This window comes from Larimichthys crocea, chromosome XII (genome assembly GCF_000972845.2).
Source record: "Larimichthys crocea isolate SSNF chromosome XII, L_crocea_2.0, whole genome shotgun sequence".
Taxonomy (NCBI): Eukaryota; Metazoa; Chordata; class Actinopteri; family Sciaenidae; genus Larimichthys; species Larimichthys crocea.
The window spans coordinates 22,185,856-22,201,339 of NC_040022.1; the positions used below are offsets into that span (position 1 = coordinate 22,185,856).

The 15,484-nt window shown below is 40.2% G+C and overlaps 1 long non-coding RNA gene across 1 annotated transcript in view; it reads left to right on the forward strand.

Moving 5' to 3' along the window:
* Nucleotides 1-6,324: 6,324 nt before the first annotated feature.
* Nucleotides 6,325-15,484, forward strand: part of LOC113747119 (uncharacterized) — a 151,269-nt gene continuing 142,109 nt past the window's right edge. Inside the window, exon 1 of the long non-coding RNA XR_003463358.1 lies at nt 6,325-6,510. This is a non-coding gene — a long non-coding RNA (uncharacterized LOC113747119). The remainder of the gene's footprint in view (nt 6,511-15,484) is intronic.

Below are 15,484 nucleotides of genomic sequence, written 5' to 3' on the forward strand. Positions count from 1 at the left end.
TGGTGAAGTTGCATATCACAACCAAATGAATACTCTCCCACACCTCACCCTCTCCTCCCAAGATTGTAAGAAAAACTCTGGCTGCCAAATTCACATTCAAAACAAAAGGCCAATACTAGATCAGTGTTTGGTTTGTCTGCACAGGGCTACTGTACAAATATGGCGGTTCAACATGGCAGACTCTATGGAAGAGGACCCGCTCTCACTGTAGATATAAAGGGCTCATTTTAAGGCAATGAAAACACAACGATTGTTATTTTCATGTGATTATACACCAATATAAGCACTATACATTCCTGCCAATAAATACTCCTAAATCTTATACACTGGACTTTTAAAAGTAAAAGTTAGAAGTTTTATGGTGTGACACTTTTTATGTTTAGTCACAAAAACTACTTGGTTAGGGTTAAGGAAACATCATGCTTTGAGTCAAAAAACAATTTTGTTAAAGGATTTTAAACCAGTATTCATTATATCATTACAGTGTGGGTAGTATGAACATGTTGAGGTCCCCACTTATTTGCCGACAAAAGTTTGTAAAATGCATGGTCACGAAACTCCAACCGTCCAACTAGGTGTATTGCTGATCAAATATGAATTAAGATTCTTGAAATGTTCCCGTCATGGTCAAAGGAATTGGCATTCATTGATGGTAGAAAACAGGAAGCAAACAGCTGATTCCTGAGTGAAAGTCCAACATTTGCCAAACCACTCGAACCACCTCCATAAGTATTTAATACTTCCCATACTTCCTTAAGATGCATATTCTGTAGAAAGTGCTGACTGAATAGTAAATTTACCTCATAGTCTGAGTTGGTTAGCAGTGAGTAAGGTGGTTAGTGGTTTGTGCTGCCAGCCCACACATTGTAGATTCCAAATAATGTCTGGCAGCAGGCTCTTAATCCAATCTAGTTTTGAAATGTTTATTGTCTCTCCCCAATCTCTTATAGAAGTTGACTTAAGGTGAAACCCCACTAAATTGTAGTATTTTTGCTCTTATTGAAGTAAGGTGACACAGACATGCTCCTAACTCATGATTACCCTTTGAAAGGAATTGACGGAGGAGGATACGGCACAGAAAATAAACATGGTAATCTTTGCCCTCTCCAATCACACTGCGGCGTGAAACATCAGAGTGAAATAAGATTAGAATTATGTCTCCACATGTTCATCATTATTTGACTTTTTGTGCAGCCATTACACTGGATGTAAGACCCACAAAAAAAAAAAGATTGACTTTGTTCAAAAGCCCGCCAATTCCTTTGATGTAGAGTATGGTGTTGAACAGAGGCAGCCAAGAGAATGATCCTAGAACTTAATCTCTATCTGTCTTGGGAACACTAACACACTCTTTGAGCGTTCACCTTTAAAGAAGTAGGTGGGAACATGGCAAGGAGAGATTTATTGGCATCTCTTGACCTTTGTCCTGACTCAAGATGACAGAAGACAGTGTCGTGAGATGTCTGAAGTGGCAGACAGCACTGAAACATTAACTTTTTCCACTTAGATATATTTTTATCCATTTTGGTTCTCTCCCATCCACTTAGCATTCAGACAGAACATTCTCTATTGTATTTTGTTGATCTACCTATTATCAACTAAACTATTATGAACATGCCTCAAGGTTTAGAGCAATTCTTAACAGATTCAGCCTTTATATTCTGAAGAACTCACTCTCTGTTCTGAGCAAAATGCTACATTGCTCTCAGGGCTGCAAGCATTGCATCACGTGGAAGGGCCAACAAGGTCAAATTCACAGTCTGTGGCCTGACACACAGCTCTTAATGACTTGTCCATAAATGAAAACAAACTCACAGGTTGCCATTATGTAATGTACATGCTGCCATTGGGAATGACCGCCCACAAACACCACATGGTCTGCCATCAGCGCCTGGCCATAAGACTCTGAGTGAGTCAGTGTTTGTGTGCGTGTTTTAGCACATGTGTGTGTGTGTTTGTGTGTGTGTGTGTGCTATTCTGTCAGTGTTCTTATAAGTATTTCAAAGGAAAGAAGGAAATCAATTACGTGCCGCTTACTCACTGCAATTGAGATGCTTAGAATGCAGTTAGGTCTTGTTTTTTGTTTTTTTTACAGAGTTTGGTGGCTGGTCTGACAGTCACAGGTGACAGACTAATGCTACAAATTACCCATAATGTAACACTTTTTACAAACCTCTTTACATAAAAAATCTGACATTGTGAATAAAATGCAATTGTATAATCCTCAAATATAATCCAGTCCTTACCTTTTCAAAAGTAACTTTGGTTATGTATTTTGTATCACTTTATCACAATCCATAGGTAGTAAAGTGAAAATGATTATCCGTTATGTGTCCGATTAGTAACTGACCAACTGTTACTTGTAACCATCCCTAAATGAAGTCTTTAAATTTTTTTCAAATGATGTTTGTCACATGGTACTTGTGTATGCATAGTATTAATCTATATAAAAGACCAAAGATTTCCACATTAAAAATATGTATGTATGATTTTTGTGGTATAAATTGTAAAAAGTGTAAAACCTTTATTGGGTGGTTTGAGGCTATATTTATATTGTTTGCCATTAGTACTTTATGTTGTGAAGAAATTACTAAAGTCAAAGTTTAACGGTGAGGTCAGGAAGGAAGAAAGTGTTCAGGAGCCTCTGATGTCTTATGCTGTATTATTTATTGACCCTTGGCCAAGGAGAATTAGAGACACTCTCAAAGTTCATCAGAAGTGCCTGAGTCAGTCTCACATTCTGTCCAACTCATCCTGGTGGATAGACTTTAAACCCCAAGGTAACACCACAAATACTACACGCCCAGAATTAGTCAAAGAGAATGTTTTTACCCATGCAGGTGTTATTGTCAGCATATTCTAGTCTGGAGACACAGGTGTCTGTTTATGCAGATTTGAACGTCAACGGCAAGCTATCTATTATGTCTATGAAGGCAGCAATAGGTCTCTTCGACCCTGGCCCCCACAGTGTTGAGATAGACTAGCACCCACTGTTTCCAACCAAAGTCAAACAACTAATACTGCTGAGGACCTCAAGGCCCACACGTGACCTTGTGTAACCTAAGGATAGAAAATTCATAAAAACACTTTATACCTACTTCTTCACATTTCTTTACATGCATTTGTTCAGCTTTGTAGTCCTTGGCCTTGCCATTATGTCTGTTCTTGTGCATTGAAATCAATGAAAAAAAAAGTCCTTACATGTGTACTTGATCACATTTGTTTCTGATTCTGATGTTTTTCTTTTGACAACATTATTCAGTGTTTCACTGGCCTTGGTCCTGCTGAAGTTTCTCTTGGCTGAAGGATATTTACTCAGCTGGCAATCAAATCGGATGATTTGGTTTGGGTAAGACAAATCATATCAAATTATTTGTCTGTTCTGATTTTCTGAGGAGCTGAGAAGCTTGCTCCACAACATCTCTTTAATTATGTGCCATTTGCCGTTGTTGAAGGAAATCAAAATTATCTGGTGAAACATGATGCGCTTTAACACCTATCATAATTTGATACAGTACGTGTATCTCACATGTAGGATCACAATCAATCAGTGTTACCTCTGATGTATGTGTTCCATTTTCACTGAAATATGTGAGTGAATTTAATTAACATCTTTATTTTAATGCATGATTAATGAGTTAAAGAGAGAGCTAAAGATAGTCTCAACATGGCTTCAGATTCAGGGTAATCCATGAGGAAATGTATGTAATATAAGGGCTATAACCAGTGAACAGTGAACATATATTGACAATAATATTGAAGCCTGTGGAAACAGTCATTCCTGTTTAAAATTCTCAGCTGAGTTCTGGGACACACCTCAAATAACTGATCACTCAATGGGATCTCAAAAGGTCTGCTGCTGTCTCATAATATCATAACTGCGGGTGCTGTCTGCCAACTGTGGCTGTTTTTGATTAGAAGCAGGCCACAGGAGACAGAACACGCCAAGGTCCAGCTGCAGCAGGTCGTGGCTGGACTCAGGATTTGGACAATCCTAGGGGTTGCGTTTGAGGTTTGGAGCTACAAGCTACAAGCGAACAAACCCTGGGGACATGGGAGATTGAAACAGAACCTTTTGGATGTGCAAGGCTGCCAGATGTTGTCTGGACCAAATGTAAAGTGGCCTGGCGCAGCAGGCGCTAGCCAAGAGAAAGGCAACAGCCAGCCTTTATCATGATGTCCAGTGGGCTTCATTTGCTGGACTCTCAGCTGCCAGAGTTTATGAGATTTTGGTTTTCTCTCCACAGGGCAGAATAAATTTATGAATGTTAATATCTCTATTTACTGCTCAGACACAGAGTAGTTACCATGCAACATACTGAATCTGTCTCCTACTGCCTAGCTCGTTCAGCCCAAATCCACAAAATACTTGAAGTACATAGAAGGATTATGTAGTGTGATGACAGCTTTGCCATACTTGTCTAACTTTGCTTGATGATAAATTATGTAAGTCTTGCCACATGGCTGTGGAGTCACAGGAGGCTGAAAGTGCCACGTCATGTCAAACAGGCTGACAGTCTGTGATCTTGGATCACAGCTCTCACTTTCCAAATAAAAGGTCAAGATCTTTCCACAAAATTTCATCATGTTGCTGTAGTAATCTTCTAATACAAATTGACAGAGTGCAGTTGTACAGGTATTTTTTTCTTTTCCTAAAAAAGCACCATTCAGCAGCTATTTTTTGACCAAACTATACTGAGAGCTAAATCTGTGGAAGAATTGTGTGTGGCTCTGTCTGATGTGAGTAAAGTTAGAGTAGTAGTGTCTTTCAGCTCTGTCTTTCCTCTCTGATTTTCTTCTATTTTTCACTGGTGTGCATGCACGTGTAACTAATGAGTGCAGCCATATATCCAACCAAATGTCTGGATGTCATACTCATAATCATTGTATTGGACGATAAAGAGAAAAAGTTCATCAGTTTCCTCTAAGGATGATGATTTCAGAAGATTTTAATATAAGAACATATGGATGGTGACACATTTTGCATTGCTTGTTTGTCGTTAAGCAAGAGAGACCTGGTTATTTTTCTGAGCAGGATTACACAAACAAGAAACTAAATATGAAAACACAGCAGCACAGTGGTACTTAACATGCATGACCTGTGTGATGATGCCCTAGAATAAAATATGCTGTTGGCACATAAACAGGACTACACAGCATATTAATTAAACAATACTGAGTACTGCAGGACTTCTACAATCGCAGAAATGCAATAATATTTTATTTTGTTGTGTTTACAGTTCATAGGAATGTAATATGTATGTGCACAAAATATGCAGGATGTCTATGTGTTCAGTCAGCCTAAACTTATGAAGGAATGTAAGTGCACAGATTTTGTTATATTCATTATATTTCTCCCTATGCCTCAAGCAGGCTGCTGAGGGTCAAACCACATGAGTATGATTGTGCACAGTTTAGTTACATCAGCTGGTCCATTGCGCTTCAAACTTTTCTTCAGACCTTTCAGGAAAGCATGCCAGTTTTCGTTGTGGGGTACTCATGCATATGTATGTGAGCATACATACATATTTGCCTGCTTTGCCACCTCCAGTATTTTCATCACTTTGAGACCTCTGTTTCAGCAGCCAATTGATTTTTTCTGAGAGTCATGTAAACAGCACCTGTAGAGGTTAGCAGAGGTCACCTATGGTCAGCAGAAAAATGAAGTTGAAGAATATTGTTGCATAACTTTGTAGCAGCACTCAGTGTAGCATTAAGGCTGTTTCATGCAATACTGTACATTCAACTATTACCTACATATAATAACTATAACTTCTTCTTGTTCAAATGGTTGCGTGGGTAGAGTAGATTGTGGCTACTGCAAGCTATAGTGACCAGTAGGGATTAGGGTTTCAAGCATAGAAACTGTAATTTAACATGGCAGACCTGTCGAGCTTTGGTTTCCACAGGCTGAAGCAGTGGGCATAGGGTTTAAGAGATACTTCTTCAGTCTAAAGGTCATTTTCTAACCTTTATAAAAGGAGTTAAGAATAGTTTAAAATATGTCTTTATTTACCCTGACATGTGGGGCAAACATTACCATGTCCAGCACTAACTAAGCATTACTTCGAAAGACACATTTTAGTCAAACTAAATTTTTTGTTTTTAAGTTTTGTGGCGCACATAAGTTTTGTGATTGGTTTCTATGAAAGCCTGAGCTTGAAATGCCAGCTAGAAACGTGAAGCTGCTTTTGTTGTTATTCTTTTCAATAAGTACCATGAATTTCGATGATACATCTACCACCACCATTACGGTAGACATGCCACCTGGTCGGAATGGAGAGCATGGCAACAGTAACTAAGGTGGGCGTGGTTTAGCGAACAGGTGATCTCACACGTGGCGGCCCTGCTGTGCTGTGCTGTGCACGCAAGGAGTGAATCAAGGCTTGACATGGCGTGGCATAGGGCCAAGGAGGGGTGCAGGTTAACATGTGGGGGACATCTGGAGCAAGTTACCAAACAGCTACTATGGAGCTACCCAGCTTCAACTATGCACCTCTGTGAGACAAGGTGAGTCTTTATCACCCAGAACTGCAATGAAAAAGAAGACACACCTGGTTTAAGGTAAGACAGCTTGTGTATTGGTTTATAAGCTCAGCTTTTTTGATCAATGGTTCACTAACCAGCAGAGTATGCTGGTGTGTCCTGCAGGTGCTTGCTTGTGTAACTGCTAATGCAAGCTCAGTAGGGGTGGCAAACTGATTGATTTAGATTGAAAAAAGCAGCACGTGCTTATGATTTAACAGAGAGACTCACCAAAAACAGATGATTGTGATGAATCACTGGTGTGCACGGAGGAAGTCGCTGTGTCTGCTGTGTCTTCAATTCCACTGATTAAATCCTGTGTTGATGCATAATGGATGCTCATGGGTGAAACCTGATTGGTGTTTTTGTTGACGAATGGCATGAAATCGTGAATTTCTTTGGATTAACATCATGGATGGTGAGGATGTTCACCGCTGTGCGTTGGCCCTCGCAGGCCCCTGTGTTCTTGGCAACCTCTGTGCTCCATGTTGTGGTTAATGACATCCTCATCTCACCAAATATGCAACCCTGAGTGATGATGTGGGCTCCGAAGGATGTTTTTAAGTGTGTGTGTGTGTGTGTGTGTGTGTGTGTGTGTGTGTGTGTATTTCACCATGCTGCATAGTCCTGTTTAAAAAGATATGAAGACACTACAGGTTAACCTTGCTGCAAAGTTGAATAATTCATATTTCTTGCCATAACATAGTTATTCGCTTGTTTATGTTTCAAGGAGAGACTAAGGCTATTTATTTATTATTATATCACCTTCCAAGGCCCAGTTGGCTTTCAGTACATCTGTTTAAGAAATGAATCTGTGCTTATTTAAACATTAGAATCATAAATCCAGAGTCCTCATTTGAATTTGACTGATATTCAAATTCGCTGATAATTTGTTAAGAAGAACTGTATGACATATATCTCCGAGAGACTGTAGATTAGAAGAAATTAAATCATTTAATAAATGATTAAAAAGTGAGTGCAGGCAAGTCATCCAGTCTTCAAGGAGCATTAGAAATAGGCTATAGTAAAAACATGACATTTTTTGAATTTCACATTTATGTACTCAGATCTCCAAGTGACTTAATGAGTAGTTGTTATTGCTGCAGGACGATCCAGTTTTCGCTCTAAAGCCGAACCCCTCCGAAATACCCAAATCTCCCAGAGGCTCACAAGAAGAAATCCTCGAGCTGTCACTGGATGGTTGACAGCTCAGGTTTTGTGGTTTCAAACTCACCTATGAGACCTGGACCTGTTGTTGTTTCGACAAATGAAGAACCGTTAATGATGTACTGTTAAATAGCAGAATGCTCCTTCCACTTTCTCTTCACCCGTATTGTCCCATCGCATCACACTAAGTGGCTGTCATTAGTGTGCTGGCCCCTCTGAAAGCTGTCATGGCAGCTTCTGTCCCCCGAAGGCCTCTTGCCACTTCCTGCGTGTCCTCTACGCTGACTCAACCGCTTCCCTTCCTGTAGCCACCCCCACTTCCCCCTCTCCCTTTTTTCATCCATGTGAGCCACAGGCTTTCTCTCGCCAGGGAGAGGATTTGGCAACACCCGGATTTAAGGCAGCTGTGCCATGTGAGACAAATGGAGCAGAATGTATCCCAGAAATCAGATGATAATACTGTGGCACAGATGTGCCTCCACTTGTTAGAGTGGAGGCAGATAGGTGCCAAAAATGTGTGCAGAGATAGTTACCAATTAGCTAAAGGTTATATGAAAATATCTGATATCAAGGAACATTAGTAGAAGAAACATTGTGAGCTTGGGTGATGTTTTAAAAAGTAATTACGATATCAAGAGGTCCCTGATTGCTGAAGTTAGATATTTAAGTGCCTTCTGTGCTGCCATCCATTGCCTTTTTAAAAACTTTTAAGGGCTTCCAAGTAACACAAACTTTCAATGATTTTCAACGACCTTTTTAAACTTGAAATCCATTCATGTGCAAACTTTAATTTCCATGGTAAAAAAAAATAAAATCGTCTATCTTTTGACAATGGAGAATAACTAAGTCTTTGTGCAGGAATTCTTTGATGTGCTTTGGGCCGAGAATTCACCCATTTAAACTCAAAGCATTTGCCACATTCATGAACACAATTTCAAGACTGTCAGTGACACAGGCGGGCTTATTTTGTGCCATTTTTCAGAGTTAAATCACAACTTTAACTAAAGTCCTATTTCTAAAGGGGAAGCTTATTGAAACTCTTTTTGAATCAAAGTCCAAACCTTCAGTTTTAACTATAGAAACAATATATTGTAGAAGCTTCCTGTTTGATAAGTGAGTGAAGAATACATTTCTGTTTATGCATCCAAAATAAAACTCCACCCTCAGCCAACATGGAAAAGGTAATCCATGTCTTTATCATTCCATATATTCAGCACACGGTCACCTGCATTAGGGAAAACCCTACTTGCACATATCCCAGTTTCACTTCACTGGTTACCTGTCTCCTTGGAAATTGATTTCAGCGTTCAGCGGATGAATTTTAAAGCTCCTGGACTTGTGCCTCCAACATTAATGATATTTTAATCCCGCATGAGCCAGAAGACAGGCTGAGATCCTCAAGCAGGGCTCTTCTGGCTGCAGCTCAGTCAGGGTGTAAGGATCAGTCCGTCTCAAGAAATCATGATGGCAAACTGAACTGTAGCTTGTTAAAGAGCAACTTAAAAGTTCTCTCTGTGGAGTTTTTGACCAGTAGTAAAGATATGGAGCTTTGTTTCATGTGGATGCATTACTTTGTATATTCACACGCAGATGATGCTGGACATAATTCAGCCAATGCTATTCCAGGGATCTACAGGTGGTGATAGCACAAGAAACGCAGTAACGTGTCAACAAATGCAGGGAGCTAGTTAATGTCGATATAGTCAATCAAAAGCTTTCTGAATGTTTTCTGGAAGATGTTGAATAAAGTGTTAACAGAAAATGCCTAATAACCATAACCCTGATGTTCAAAAGACACCATAATCATATTCAGAAATAAAATCATTACACTCTGCCGGTAGACATGACAGTCTAAATACAAAATACAGGTTATTATTCATGTGGAGCCGATTGGTAAACAGGTAACAGCTTACAGAGAGCGAGAGCTGCTCTGACTGTTTATAACACTGTGCCTTAATTAGTATTAGCACAGTGCATGTGTGTGCAGACACTAGCTCCATCAAAAGTCCCCAACTTACAGATGTTAAAGCCAAATGACAGCTGAGCCAGCTGCTGTCATCAGGAACTGACGTTGCTTCACTAAAACGATGCTTCAGAGGAGAAGACGTCGCACTTCTCCAAAAAACCTCATTTTTGGTTTCCCTGCATGTCACCATGCATTCCCAGTGGGAAACGTGAGGAAAAGACGCAAGTGAGAGGAACGTGGATGCGATTTAAGAGACGTGGGATGCACCCATGGTCAGAGATTTGCTCTTTTTAGACTCGCTTTTAAGTGTGTTTTTTATGTTTATGGTGCTTTGAACCAGTGAACGCCGGCTTTTTAGCAGGACAATCTTTCCAATTTCTTGTATTCCCTTCCTCCTCCTTTGTGTTTATACCAGTTGTTAAAAAAATATCAAATTTATAGCCAGGAGCCACTTAGGAAGGACTTGGGAATAATTTAGAATTAAAAACACTTTCTCTTCTCTGCAACAAACTTTGTATTATCACATCCCCACTTCTATCTCGGTTATTATAAGTTTCTTGCTCTTTCTCTCTCCGCTGGCTTTCTCCCCCCTCCCGGGGTTGCAAGTGTGTGAGCACATCTGTATGTTTTGAATAGAAATTGTGGAGGCTTTTGGCATAAAATAACACCCACTGGCTCTGAACGCCACAGTGATATAGCATTCTTTTTGTCCTCTCAGCCTCTCCCTTACTCTCTGCATCCACATCAGATATTCTTTTATAGCAGTCTCAGTGGGAGAATGGGGAGGGAGGCTGCGCTGAGAGCTGACCCACACTGAATGCAGACATTCTCCTCTCTTCACTGCTCTAATTCCTAATTTTACCCACAGTTGTACATGTACACACACACACATGCACTTCAAAGCAGTCACACACACTCCGCCTGTCGCTACTTTTCTTACTCACAGCTTAGCAAACCACGGCGCTCATTTTCTTTGTCTGTTTAACCCTCACCTGTTTGAACTGCAAGAACCGAGGCTGAGTGTCACACACAGTCAGGCTGTTTTTACATCTGTGTGTCTTGCACACACACACAGGACTCAATCAGTCTCTAAACACCTGCCTCGTTCTGATCTATGCCCCCCTGTCATGATCCGATCCTGGTTTTTCATCACTCCTGCCAGTACTTTTCCACTCACCTGCCGGTCACTCCCACCTGATCAGTGCATCCACCTTCCCCGTGTTCCCTCACCTGATTTTAAACCCACTCCTTCCATTCAGTCTCTGCCAGATTGTCTTCAGCAGCATACTAAGCTCTTGCGCGTTTATCTTTCGGATTGCTTCCCCGGTTTCGACCATGCCTTCCGTCCCTGACTCCTCTGCTCGCTCGCCCCTTGTCTGTCTCCTGTTTGCTTGGAGGTTTTTGCTGGAGAGTTGGACTGTTTTCACCGGCTCTGTTGTGAACTTTTTTCCTGTGTACCTGCTGTGGATTTTTGTGACCCTGTTTGGCCAATATACTGTTGAACTGTTCTCAGTCTGTGCTGTTCTCGGGTCCAACCTCACACCCCTTACCACCCTCCTTTACGAATTCATGTCGTATCTCCTTTCTCTCTGATCCATCAGTGTCAACCTGTCTAAAGGTCACCCCATGGTCCCAAATGAAGGCTTTCATATTTAAAAATACACATACACTGCTCAGAGGCCTGCTGGTTTAGTCATTAGTATGAAGTAGCTTTTCATATTTCCTCCAGTGTTTATTGCTAACTGATGGAGTGTCCTTTTCATGTCTATTTAATGACTCACTGATGGTGTCTGTTGTGATGCTCGGCTGATGGAAGGACGAGCCTGTGAAAGGATCGAAATAACAGGGTTGTTCAGGCCATTTAAGGTTTTCAGTGCCTCACAGCTAGTATGCGATGGTTATTGACGTGAGTTTGTTATTGCGTATGGCAGCTCATGCTGCACTCACAGCAACCTTAACAACCCTATTTTTTTACATGTGGTTGAATGTGTCATAATACGGGATCGGCTAACTTCCAAGATATTGTCTTTTTTTTTTTTTTAATTAAAGACTTGTTGTTTAAATAGCCACAAGCCAGCCTGAGATAATTATAATTTTGGATTTATGCTATAAAAATTAGACAGGATAAAGAGGGATTACTAGGGTACCACCAATCCAACAACAGATTTTCATACTCCACCTCAGGCTATCCTAGAGTACCGATCTGATACCGGTTCTCTATCTTTCCGAATTTTAAATATGTACACCTCAGTGTGTAAAAGCTAATTGGGATCATTTGAGGCCACACAAGTTCAGAAACTGCTGTGACTTCTGTTTCACAGCCGAACAGAAATACTTAATTTTTGGACGACATTTGACAAAGAAATCTTATTCAATGTGCGTCCATCTCATCTTGGCTGATGCCTGCTAACCCACTACTGAAAGAGTCATGCGGAGGGAGGGAGGGAGATGCAAGCTGAAGGAAAATAAGTAATTTACTTAAGGGCATAATAGTAAACAGAGAGTAAACTAAGAATACGATGAGATGTGATTATTGCGAAAGGTCAGCTGTGAGTGTACGGTATGCATGAAAGCAGCACGTAGCGTGAGATGCTGGATGACTGAAAAACAAAACAATACGTGGGAGAGAAGAGAGCCTCTCCCCTGCTAAGTGCTTCCAACTTTGATGATCAGCTCTCTGTCTCCTAGGTACCTGCTGCATTATAGAAACCAAAGACCTAGAATATGTTCACATCAAGCCAGACGGAAAGTGAGTCTTTTATAGAAAAGCCTTGAGACAAATCGATTTGTACACACACACACACACACATTTAGACTAACTTTCAATAAACCATTGGCTTTTCAAAGCACTTCCTCATGGTGTGTGTGGTAATGATCCAACAAGAGAATTTAATGCCTATCCAGTCATTAGAAATGCTCTTGTCAGTCACCTGATGCAAGAAAAGGAAGAAGAAGAAAAGGCTCGAAAAGATGGAGATGTCTTTTTGTGTGCAAGTCATACAGTAGAAGTGTCTCACAGAAATGGAAATCAGTAAATTGTAGTGTTTGATGTTATATGGATATAATTATGGTTGTATTTATGCATGCTGAAAATTAATTAGAATGTGACAGAACATTTGGACCTGAAGAAAATGAGTTTTAGAACGAGTGTCTTTCCGTATTATCTTTTATTTCCTCACTCAACAATTATATTTACAGACAAACTCATTCATTTTTTCAAATATCCTTCATCATGTCTTTCTCCTCTTTTGGTTTAGCGCAGGCTGTTTTTGAGTGATTTGCCACTTCTGTTTGGATGAACGTGAAAGGGAAAAGGTTTGCATCATGTCCTGCTAAATTTATCATGCTACCGCCTCCGATTTCCACATCTGATTTTCATGTTGCCTTACCTGCAACATTCACAGTGCTCTCAGTGGATGAGAAGCAGCCGTATTGTGCTGTTATATGCTTCAGTCATTTTCACCGACTTAAAGAAGCCGTCACATTACTGATGATGTGAGTTGTGTTTGTGTCCCTGTTCACTGTGTTTCTGGTTGAAACTGTCCCATCCATCAGCCAGGTCACATTGGCATCAAAAGCAGTACGGACCAAACATGTTGCTTTTACTTCAGATGCTGCCATCATTACTGTCTTGAAGCTGGGAATCTCCACATGAATGGAGGGAGGGACACTTGAAACTTGAAGTGAACATTCCAAAGAAAAAGAATCTGAGTAAACTATGTCCTGTTATTATGTTTACTTCCACATCATTGGTCCATATTGATATTATGCTTTAAACCTGCACAATGTAATATTTTTACTCCACCAATTTTACACAGATTTGTTGTTCATGATGTAAAAAAGGTGTTTTATAGTGATGTCCCCTCAGATTTTAACGTGATAGAGCTGGATGGCGTGTACCTGGCAACATCTCTGATGGTGTTACATTAATTATGAACAGTTTTTCATCTTTTTGGATAAAATTAACCACCAATAACAATTGAAACTTATTTTTTAAAATACTCAATACTTGGGAGGTTGGAGAACTTCTTTTGCCCACCATGCCTGGGTGTCTTTACCACAATATTTGTTTCTACTCTAAGCTCTTACTTTTTCTTGAGTGTTTGTTTTTCCTGTATTTCTGACACTGGTGCAATGGTGTGTATCTTGATATGAACTTAAAGGGAGACCTTCTGCGAACCGAGCTGTGTGTATGTTTTTCTTTTGCGTGTGTGCGTGTGTGTGTGTGCGAAGTAAAATCTATGACTTCACACCGTGTGTGTGTGTGTGTGTGTGTGTGTGTGTGTGTGTATTTGATGTTCTTCCTCTCAACGGCGGCTGGGTATCATTGTCTCTGACTGCTGCTGGAAAGACTTCTGCGGCTCCCCGTCCTCTGTGGGCTGACAGAAGGGACTGCTGCATGACAAGCCATTGATGTTTGGATGATCTAAGAGGACACTATCTGCTCGCTTTCTGGCTCACTTTGTGTGTGTGTGCACGTAAAAAAAAAAAAAAAAGAGTTTCAAAGAAGAGTTACGGCTGATTGAGAGAATCTGAGATCCGTGCCACGGCTTCTATTGTATCTCAAAATGTGTCCCCGCACGAAAGTCTCATTGAAATCCCAACGTTACTACTCGATATGAGAGAAGATGTGGGGGAGGAGTGGATGACCACAATGATACTTCCCAACTGCTGCTACAAAAGGCACACTTGCATGTAGCAAACTAATTCAGTTACTTACTCCCACTCATATAAACAGAACCAGTACATACCAACACAAATGAACAGGTGTGAAAAGACCTGAAAAAACAAAAACTCCAACCGGCTGAAACCTGAAGTAGACATAATGAAGTAGTTCAACCTTTCTCTGTAAAGTTTTTCTCAAATAAAAGTTAAAGGGTAACTTGGGTATTTTTCAACCTGCACTTTATTTTCCTATTCCGTCCTACCTTTCTATGCTGCACAGACTTTAGCCGACCTGAAGAAACACCACATCCACAAAGATGTCGCAGTAACTTAACGGCTGGTACTTATTTCATCATCCACACACTTTTATTTTATTTGGCACTTTGCAGATCAGCCCTTAATTTCAACGCACTTACCTTGTTCATCTCCTCCACTCTTGTAGTTGTTATTATTTATGTCTGTATTCTGGCCTCCTCGTTCCACACATTTTATTAGGAGCTTATCGCCATGTCAACACTTTTAATTTTGACTTGGCTAATCTTCTCTGCTCTGGTAGAATTAGCAAATAAGGAGTGACGAGAGGGTTCCTTGTTACGTTTGTCCTGATCTGCAAATGGTAAATCATTGGAGTGGTTGTTCAATGATGCACAAGTTTAATTTTACATAGCTCACACTGCATGTTTATTCTGTCCATTGCTGCCATTGGTTGATTGCCGTTCTCGCTGTCATGTAAGATGAGTCCCTAATTCAAAGCCACCAGACTTCATTGATAAAAACCTTCATTTAACCTCGTAACAACATAACGCTTCGTTCAAACATCACAGAAACAAAATAAAACTCACCTTGATTAATGAATTAATTGATTTTATGAGATAGAATTACTGTTTTTGTCAATGAAATCCGGTGACTTTGAAACAACTATATAACTGTTTGTAGTTAAACAAAATATTTATTTTCATTTAAAGAAAAAAAGATTTATCCGTTGGGTTTTTTCCATAATGTTGTCAGACACGGACAAAATCTGTCAGTGGCAAGCACAAGCACCTTTAGTGGATGCGTATTGATGGTGCTCAGTTTCCCATAAGGATTATGTTGTTGTGTCGCGGCTGCCAGCTGCAGCCTTCTCGCTCAATACTAGACAGATCTCAAAAGTTTCTTGTC